The sequence below is a fragment of the Lissotriton helveticus genome, chromosome 7 (genome assembly GCF_964261635.1).
Source record: "Lissotriton helveticus chromosome 7, aLisHel1.1, whole genome shotgun sequence".
Lineage (NCBI taxonomy): Eukaryota > Metazoa > Chordata > Amphibia > Caudata > Salamandridae > Lissotriton > Lissotriton helveticus.
This window is the reverse complement of record NC_136068.1, coordinates 117,422,713-117,433,775: the sequence shown is the minus strand read 5'-3', so window position 1 is coordinate 117,433,775 and position 11,063 is coordinate 117,422,713.

The following is an 11,063-nucleotide window of genomic DNA, read 5'->3' as shown; positions in this document are numbered from 1 at the left end:
CTTGGGGTCCTGGCAAGCAAGCTGACTGCTGCCCCCTCCAATCAAAAACGGGCTTGGGGGGCTGCGCTGCATTGCTCTGATTTTTAAAAAATCTCTTCTTAGTGTATATCTAAAATAAGGAATTTAGCCGCAAATTGTATTATTGCTCTACATGCCTGTATTCTGGTTTAAAATAGACACTGATGGCAATCCTTTATCCCACCCACCAAAGGCATCACACTCATGACTAGGACAGGGTTTAAGCAGTATAAATTTGTGTATTTTCTAGCATTTCATGTTATGCTTGTTAGGCAAAAGCCCAAAACTGAGTGTAAAAATCCTGCTGTGGGAACAAGAGCGACACAAACAAGAGCGGCTGTTTGAGTGGCATGTGATTTTGTGCCTTTTTTTAGCGCCTCAAATATGTCCTTGAGTCCAAAATGGACGTAACGTAGCATTTCATGTTAAAAAAAACACCAAACAACAGATTGGCGTTTCTAGGAATTTTGCATCATTTTTGAAGTATTTTGAATAATTTATACAAGGGAAATGAAGTGAATTTCAGACAAGTCTAGTCATGGCCTGTTCTCAAACGCCACACACATCACATGCTTAACAGTGATCAAACACTTCTTGCATAAATACAGCACAAAGACCCTTGTAATTAGTTCATTCTTTCTGCGCCCGTCCGCGCCTGTCCCGCGCCCAGCGCCAGTCCAGCTGCCAGTTCCCCCTCCATCCCTCGGCGCTGCTGGTCTAGGTCTCAGCTGATGATGCTGAGTAGCGGGGCCTGCAGCACCGCGGTACGTTGCAGTTTCTCGGAGACTGAACTGCCTCATTTTAAATGTAGGTACTGCGCCTTTACCATGGAACCCCCCAGAAAAAGTGTTACTGCTCAGGTTAATCACCCCAGGCTACCCAGTCAATCTGTGACCTTTAAGGCTGGTATGCTTAACTGCCGCTCTCTCCCTCGCCATTCCAGTGACATCTGGCTACTGATTTCCACCTACTCTTGGGATATCCTGTTTCTCACAGAGACATGGTTTAAAGATTTCTCCAATCCTGACATCAATTTGGCCATCCCCCCTGGCTATCGTCTTGTGGGAATAAATCGTGAGGGTACGAAGGTGGGTGGGGGGATCACTGTTATTCTACTATCCCATCTAAAAATCACCTCAGGAAAATTGCTAACATAGGCCTAATTGAAGCAATGTATTTTTCCATTCTGGATGCCTCCTTCGTCATGTCTTCAGGCGTCCTGGTCTACAATCCCCCAGATGCTTCACCTTCCTCGCTTGCTGCTCTTTTGGCCACGATTGCGGATCTATCACTAAAGCATCCCCACTTTACTGTCCTAGGTGACTTTAATCTTCACGTAGATGTGGACACATGCTCACGAGCTAGTAATTTCCTGGATAATATGCTCGGCCTTAACCTGATTCAGCTGGTACAGGGCCCTACACACCTAGCAGGCCATGCCCTTGACCTGGTATTTTCGAACCATCCTGGCCTTATTACTCTACCTGCTCTACCTCTCACTTGGTCTGATCACCACCTGATCCCCTTTGAGTTGACCGTGTCTCAGTCTTCTGGCTTTTCCACTAAAGTCAGGGACCACGGTAGGAAATGGCACAATGTTACGTGTAATGCCCTTGAACCTACTTTCACGAATCTTATAGGGCAGCCTTCCAATGATCTGAACCTAGATGTTTCCAAATTCAACTTGTGTCTCTTATCCTCTATTGATCTAGTTGCCCCTATCCTACCGCTAACCTCATTAAGATCTAAACTGTCTGCCCCTTGGTTTTCACCGGAACTCCGTAAGGAAAGAAGTAGATGTAAAAAATTGGAACGTGATTGGCGACGGTCATACGATCCAGCCGCCAAAATTATTTATAGAACTGCCCTCAAGAACTTCCACAAACTTAAACGTATTACTATGAAGGATCATTTTGCACAGAAAATTAAGGCTGCTGAAAATTCGACTCAAACCTTATTTAATATTATCAAGGAATATTCTAACCCCCCAGCCTTGGCCTGCCCGAGTGCCCCTAGTCAGACCCTCTGTGATGGGCTTTCGGACTTCTTCCATGAGAAAATCCTCAATATCTCGTCCTCATTTAATCAGAACAGGGCTCCCCCATTGCCTGACCTTAAAACCACTCATGAGGGAACATTTGTCTCATTTAAAACCTTAATTGCGGAATTTGCACTGACTCTGTTACATTGGTGCAAATCTGGGCCGCCCCTCGACCCGGCCCCTGCACAGGTATTGGGTAGCCTTGCCCCTCTGTTGATTGGCCCGCTTCTTGAAATTTGGAACTCCTCACTACTCTCTGGCCTATTTCCCTCTTTATGGAAACAGGCCATGCTGATTCCAATCCTTAAAAAGGCAGATGCCGACCCATCACTCTTCAGTAACTATCGGCCTATATCGCTCCTCCCTAAACCAGCAAAAATTCTAGAGAAAGTGGTGCAGGAGCAACTTGCCGAATATTTGGAATCTAAGCAACTCCTACATGATTCCCAATCTGGCTTTAGGCTAGGCTTTAGTACTGAATCTGCATTATTGGAGGTATCTGAGTCCATTCGGGAGTGCGTGGATGTGGGCGAGGAGGCCATGCTGGTCCTCCTCGACCTATCCGCGGCTTTCGATACCGTTTCGCATGACATCCTACTGGATCATTTGCGCGATATTGGTATTGGGGGGACACCTCTGGCATGGGTGTGATCCTTCCTGAGTGGCAGATCTCAGCAGGTTTTTCTTCGGCCTTATGTATCATCAGAGAAACCTCTGTTATGTGGGGTCCCACAGGGCACTGCACTGAGCCTCCTGTTTTTTAACGTCTACCTGACCCCCTTGGCAGAAGTGGTGGAATCCTGGGGAGTCAGAGTGATCTCTTATGCTGACGACACTCAGCTTGTGTTTTCTTTCGGCAACTTGTCCAACTTTCGACACTGCCTTGTAAACATCTCCTCCTGGATGTCTACCAATAAATTGAAGCTCAATACAGATAAGACCGAGGTCTTATTCTTCAATCAGAAATCCCCACCTCCTTCTTCGCTGTGGTGGCCCGCGGAGTTAAACCCCCCACCGGTCCCAGTCCAATTGCTTGTAAAACCCAAATTAACAAAGTTACAGCAGCTTGTTTTGGCACACTTCACATGATTAAGAAAATATTTCCTTTCCTCCTGCTCGATTCTCGGAGGACCGTTGTTCATGCCTTAATTACTTTCCATTTGAACTATGCCAACAGTTTGTATGTAGGAGCCCCAGCTTACCTGATTAAACGGTTGCAGATTGTGCAGAATGCTGCTGCTAGGCTGATCGGTAACATCCCATATCGCCACTCCATCTCACCGTATCTGGCTAAGCTGCACTGGCTACCTGTGACCTATCGCATACAATTTAAAACTCTGGTGATTGCCTTTAGGGCCCTTAATGGCCTGGGTCCTGCCTACTTGAGACATAGGCTCAAACCTGTCCATTCTTCGCGAGCCCTCAGATCAAACCACCTTCGCCTTCTCTGTGCCCCTCGCTTTCGCCGCTCTAGAATGGGGGGTCGTGCCTTTGCGGTGACCACTGCTAAGTACTGGAATGGCCTACCTTTAGATCTTAGGCTCACTACTTCAGAATCGTTGTTCCGGAGCAAACTTAAAAGCTGGCTGTTCTCCAACACCTAGACCATGCTGAACTCCTCTGGTTGCCTGCTGTCCGCAGCGCCGGGACACCCCCGTCGGGGGTAGCCGTGCGCTTTATAAGCTTCAAAAATATAATAAATAAATACATTCTTTGCCAGTAGTGCAGCTATGGGGAGGGGGGCGGTCCGCCCCGGGCGGGACTGTTATTGGGGGCGGCGGAGCTGAGCATGTCGTGTCTGTCGAGTACCACCATCCCCCTGTCTCCGAGAACAAGTAGTCTGTCGGCCGCCAGATGCACCCCCCACACCCCCGCACTTGCCTGCCCCGGCCAGCAAACTTAGGGTCCGGCCCAGGTGGCAATAGGTCTAGCTACGTCACTGGCCTTTGCAGTTTCACTGTCTGCTGCAGTGAAAAAGCAATATGGCCTGTTGGGTAGATTGAACACTGAGACATTTACCAATCAGAGTTGTTTTAATCGCTGCTGCAAATCTGACCTAAAAAATCTATCAGTTGGGGCAAACTAACAAACTTGTCCCTGTGCTTTAAGTTGTAAATATTACATATATTACAAAGTAAATATATAAATAAGTGTAGAATGTCTGGCATTGTTTCAATTTGAGGTCTCCATACCCCTTTCCACACCCCATATTGCTCTTGGTTCCAAGACTTGTGAAGTTTTGTACCATGCACAACTCAGCCAGTTGAAAAGAAAATCAGCCCAACCCTATATGTTACATAGGGCCAGATGTACAATCATTCAATTTTGCGACTCGCAAAATGGAATGTACAACAGTGTCTGAGACACTGTTTGCGATTATTAAATGGGTCCCAAGGGATCTACCTCATTAATAGTCATAAGGCAGGTCGCAATTTGTGACCCAACGGGAATGACCAGCACTCACAGGGATGGTGGACTGCTGTGGTCAGCAGACCACTTAGTCTGTGATTGATTTTTCAATAAAGCAGTTTTCTTTATTGTAATGCAGCCTGTTTTTCTTAAAGGAAAACGGGATGCGTTTTAAAAAGAAAAATGAAATGTTTCAGTTTCATTTTTTAAGAGCAGGCAGTGATCCTGCTCTTAAAATGTATCTGCGCCCACATTCTCAAAGTCTAAGGGGTCCCTCAGGAGTGAGAGGGGAAGCCAGGCGGAGAGTGTCCGCAAGGTGGCTTCCCACTCAAATGGCTATGTCAGAGTTTGTGTTCTGACCTGCCCCTGCTTCCCTCCTGCAATCCCATAGGTCCACAGGGAGAAGAGGCAACATAGGGTCTACAAGGGTCAGCCAAGGGGAGGGGAGATGCTTCGGAGCCTCAGCAGGCAGCAAGGCTTCGGACCCCTTTCCCACCCCAGAAAATGGAGAGATAACATGGCTAGATGGGACATCACTGGCAGAATGGGAGGGAGGAGCTAGGCACAGCCCACTACTCTTGAATAGGCTGTCCTTCCTCCACACAAAGGGCTCGATACCCCCTTTAGTTAGTCTGGAGCCGGGGCAGGGAAGTCAGGGCATCTGTACACTTCAAATGCACGCCCATAGAAGCATATTCCCACTTCAAAAGACACAACTGTGTATAAAAGAAGGACCTCAAGCTCCACCACTTCAGTAGATTTCTTGACCTTTGGATACTCTGCCAGGAAGAAGGACTGTTGTGCTGCTACAAGTGGTGCCACTCTGCTGGACTGCTACTCTGAAGAAGCATCTGCCCTGTTGTGCTGACCTGCTGCCCTCTTGCCTGAGAAGAACTGGACCTGCAACTCCATCTTTAACCCGGGACCCCAGAGTGACTCAAAAGTGCTAGTGTGCAGGCCTCCTGATCTGAACCTCAAGCACATAAAATGCTCACTAATAACTCCAATGTGATACAGGGCCTCTTTAGACATGGTTAGACCCCACTCTTTGCCTGGAACATGATGTGATTTCGAATGAAAGTGCACTGAGTCCCTGCTAACCAGGACCCCAGTGCAATATCTCTTTTCTAAAACTGTACCATGATTGGCACAACTTCAACAACCCCTGTAAGCTCCTAGTAAATGGTACCCCTGGTACCGAGGGCTTTGGGACTGAAGAGTGTCCACTAACCCTGGGCGAAGCACTACGCTACGCTCGCGGAGTTTGCGAAGTTTTCGCAACTTCGCACTACGCGAGCTGCACGTAGCACAGTGCGAACATGCGTAGTGCAGCGTAGCGTAGTGCAGCGGTCATTTTTTGCTTGTTCGCGGTCCTGAACATCATGTTCGCGACCACGAGCAAGCAAAATGATATCCCGGCGAGATTCTCAACGCGAGGAGGTCAGGTTTCTCATTGTGAGTGGTTGCGCATGCTCGCGACCGCTCTCAATGAGAAACTACCTGTTCGCGTTGAGAAAGCTGCCATTCGAGTAATAATCTACTCGAGCAGCAGAAAACTACAGCTCGCACTGTGCAAGATGCCGTTTTCAATGCTTGCACAGTGCCGGATGCTTGTCCGCACTGTGCAATCATTGAAAACGCATCTTGCACAGTGCGAACATGCTTCTACGCAGCCTGCGTAGTGCTACGTGAAGTTCGCGTAGTGCGAAGTGCACTTCGCGTAGCTTCGCGTAGCGCTACTTCGCGAACTACGCCCAGGGTTAGGTCCACTAGGGCTGCAGCAAATATTGTACCACCCTAGGGACCCTTCACCAAGACCATGCAAACTGTAATTGCAGGCTGAGTGTCTTGGTGCAGAGAAAACTGAAGAGTTGACATGGTGCACATTCCTGTGTGCCATGCCCACAGATATTGCATGAGATATATGTAAGTCACCCATACTGCAGGCCTTATTGCCTTAAGTGACATGGAGACACATGAGACCCACTTCGCAAGTGAACCAGCTGTCTGGAAATCATCCCTGCAACCTGCCTGCCCCTGACCATGAAGACCGCATTGATGCACAGAGCCCGGCTGGTCTTTCTGCTCTGGACAAAGCCTGCCGACCTAGGTACTGACGAACCAGCTGTGCTCCCATGGTCCTGAGACCTTGGGAACCAATTCCTTGTTTAGGGTTCCCCAGACTTACCTGTAAGTCCTCCTGTGCAGACTGCTTTTAGGTGGCCCCCTTCTTCATAGCGCACCTGCTTCCAATGACCTCAGTACCCTGCTCCCAGTTGAATATGTGATGCTCCAGACTATCCGCTGGTAGAACATTGGGCCTTGGCCAGCTGCTACCCTAAACTCAGAAGGTAAACCCTGAGTACTGACAGTATGATTTTACGTGCATTTAAATTTGTGTTATTTTTGCAAATTGGCTTATTCTTAAGAGTGTGTCTCATTTATTGTCTCTGTGAGTACAACAAATGCTTTGCACTACCCTCTGTTAAGCCTAACTGTTCGCCCACACTACCACAGAGCATTAATATTAGCTACTTTTGCCTCTGTATAGCAATCTGGGATCCACTGGAGACTCTGCACAGTGTACTTTGCTTTAGAGTTCTATATAGAGAGCGAGTTTCCTACATCCTGGATATGTCTTCAACCAGTTCCTGACCCCCAAGTGGTGCCTCTAGACACTTGGGGCCTAATTACGATGTCGGTCGGTAAGCCTCCAACCGCGCATCGAAGGCTTACCGACCAACATGGTAGGTTTACATTCCGACTGCCGAATTATAATGCTGGTGGTAAATTGGCTGTGGGAACTGACTGGGTTTCAATGGGCTCAAGGAGCCCATTGGCCAGTCGGAAGCTGCACATAATCCTTTAAGGACGGCGTTTCTGCCGTCTGGATTATGATGTTGGTTTCCGACAGCCTTTCCATGTCGGCATTTCTGATGTAGAAAGGCTGTCGGAGAGTGACTTTGGGGACCCCTAGCTGGGCCCCTTCTCCCCAGGCCCTCTGGTTGAGGCCCTGGAGGGCACCTATGGTGCCCCCTTTCACATCTATGCACCGTGTGCCTATCACATGGTGCAGGGATGTGCAAAAGCTTCAATTTTACAATGGGAGCTTGTGCTGCAGCCAGTTTCGGACCGCCGCACACGCTCCCATTGGAAAATGAAAGTTTGTGACTGCACCATGTGCAATCGCAGCCTAATTCTGTATGCGGAACCGGTCACCTATGGACGGGCAGTATCCTCACCGAAACAGTGTGCCAACATCCATCATAATGAGGGCCTTGTTGAGGTTTCCAGGCTCTTCACATCAAGCTTTTGGGCTCTAAAGCCCACAAACGGGCTTGTTCACACCAGAACTATGCCGCTCACATGGAAATCCAGAGCATGCCGCTGTTAGCCATCTCTTCATACAGCAGCATCAATAGCCCATGGGGAACCATCAACTCAAAGCTCCAGTCCGCCCATCCACGACACCCAGCCTGCTGTTTGGATCATGCATACTGCCTCCCACAATGCTGTCCTTGCTCCTCACAACCCTCTCCAATGTGAACGGACTGAGTCTTGACACAAAACTTTAGCAGGTTAACTTTCAGCTGGACTAATCTGGGACTTTATCCGACATGTGCTCAATTGTGGTCGGCCTGAACTTTTGACTTTGACAAGGTCCAGAGCGACCAGATAGCTGCGGGTGGTGCTTTATGCTTTTAGGCACTATATTGCAGTTTATTCTTTTGAAAATTATTACTCTGTTTCTAGTGATTGAATGTTTCTTGTTTTAGTCTTGTGTAATGCGTTAAAGTAAGCTCTTTTTATCTAACCTGGTGTGTGGTGTTTTTCACTGTTTTACTATTAGAAGTGTTACACAAATACTTTAACACATGGGGCCTCATTAGGATGGCGGGCGGACTTTGCCCGCCCGCCATCCTCGTGGTAAATCGGACCGCCCGCCATAAGGGCGGGGGTCCCACGGGGGTTTTAGGATGTGCCCGTCACAGTGGCTGGCACATCCTGTATTTTTAGTATTGTGGCGGGCGGTGCTCTCTGCACCGCCCACCACAATACAAAAAATGCTTTGCAGCATTTCCATAAACAAAGCGGCAGGCACCGCGCGGTGCCTGCCGCTTTGTTTATGGAAATGTGGGGGGTACCACAAGTACCCCCGTGTGCATGTCCCCACTCTGCTTCACTCTGGGGGCCCGCAGGGGCCCCCCAGAGTGAACACCGCCTGCCTTTCCGTGCCACCGTGGAAAAGCATGACACACAGCCCATGTTAATATGGCTGGCGGTGTCTACTAGACACCGCCACCATATTAATCATTTTCTGCCCCGGCCGCAAGGCGACCGGGGCGGAAAACAGGCGGGCGGTGTTTTCTCCCGCTGCGGTCCCCCCCGCCGTTGTAATTTGGCGGGGGGAATTCAGGGAAGGATATCTGGCGAATTGCCTCCGCCAGGCTGGCGGTGGCCACCACCAGCCTGGCGGAGGCAATCCGCTAGACATGCTAATGACCCCTATTGTCTCTAAGTTAATCCTGCCTGCCCTGTGCCAAGCTACTAGGGTGTTGATACACAATGCCTAGTTCAATTCATTCTAAGATGCAATGCCCTTGGCCTCTGATCAACTCCACAATCTAAATTATGAAAAAGAACTGGTACTTTGGTCTACCCAGTTGTAGGAGAAATGTCATGGACTGCTTGCAGGTTTCATGTAGACTGTAAAATTTCAGATAATCAAAAAATGGAAAAACTCCTGCATTTCTATAAATATGTTGAGTATGGGTAAACTTTTTTATGAGTGGTGCCTCAGAAAATATTGTGACAATAGCCATAGAGATACTAATATTTTTACTGATACATAGGCAAGGGCTTGGTGTCTTTCTTTTAAGTGTACACATTTTGAAAACACAATGTGGTTGCAGATTTCATACACATTTCAGTGATGGTTCCATAACATTAGATTTAATTGCTAATTCCAATAATTTCCTCAAAAGGCTAGAGCTGCTTTTGTATTCAAATTAATTTTTCAGTTTTTATACTATATATAATGCTATTTTTCTCCTCTTCTAATCACATGAGGATCTCCCAATTTGTTAACCTGTGGAGGTGGGATTAGCCATTGCTTAATGTGTGCAAGTGGTTGCGGGTAGTGGGCACTGGCACTAATTTTTTGGGGACTGTAGGAAAGCGCTCTTTTTGGATGGTCACCCCCCGCCTAAACACACACACTTTTTGCTCTAGATGCTGTGGTTTTAGAGCTGAAAGTTCACTGGGATCTGCTAACCAGACGGTAGTGCCAGTTCTCTTTCCCACAAGATAATGTGAATTGGTACACCCAATTGGCAAGGTGCTTTAACCCCCCTTGTAAGTCCCTAGTATATGGTACCAGTGATATCCAGAGCAAGGGTGTTAAAGGGTTCACTAGGGCTGCAGCACTATTTGTGCCACTCTGAATGACCCAAGTAAAAGTAAAGTCTGCAGGCCTGCTACCGCAGCCTGCACAAGCAGCTTCTCTGCTCGAGTATGACTCTGCAACCACCATGAATGACAGAGTCACCTCACTGCCTTAAGGTTTGTAATTCACCCTTAAGGTTGGCCTCCTGAAGCCCAGGAAGCAGGGATGATTATTTTAGCGGTTATGACATATATGCCTCAACAATAACCGTGTCAGCCTAGTTTACTGTGGTCACCTCAAAGGGCGAATTAGCCACAGGACTAGTAGCCTATTGGCTACTAGCCCTCACACCCCTAAACCCCTCCTAAATCCAGGATTTAAGGGACATTCCTGACACCAGAACTCCAGATCTGCCCTGTAGAAGAAGAGTACAAAGAGAAGCTGTGTCTGCACAAGGCCGGACTCCACAAAAAAAGCGTTGCAAAGTCCTTCACCTGTAGCAACACCTGCACCCTCCAGACTAGGAATTGTCCAGAACTAGAGACCAGTTCCATAAGGAAGGCAAACCTCTCTGCCACCCAAATACTTCACCAGGACTCCCTAGAACGAGAGGAACCGGTCCCCTGCAGTCGGCAGGGGACCATTACCTCTAGTCGCACTTCCATATTCAGAGGAAGGACCTACCACCAGGCTCTGTGGTGGACCAGCCCAAAAGTAACAGGCCAGGTGCCTTCTGGAAGCGTAGTCTTGAAACCCACTGAGTCTCGGTCCTCTACAGCTTTCCCAGGACCTCTGGCAGAAGATTGACCCAGCCATGACCTTTGCAAGGGACCTAGGCTTGTCAGTGGCAAAGCTAGGCACTTTGCCACCCACAGCAGTTCGTGCCTATGCCACCCTGCAGCGCCGCGCTGAAGAGTGGTGTGCTGGCGATGATTTTTCCGCAGCAAACTCTTGTACGAGCGGGGGCGCCGCCCCCAAAACTCTCCCCTTGCTACTCCACTGAGGCTTGTCGATGGTAAACAGACTACTAACTGCTTCACACTATGCCCCATGCGGAAGGAACATTCAGCATCACCCCCCCATCCACAGCTGTGGCACAGTTGTTGAGTTATTGCATCCCAAAGAAGGCTTCGTTAGCACTCCTGGTAAAGTCAGCACCCTCACTCCTGTTCAGCACAACGGACACAAAGGGAGACAAAGGGGGAATAA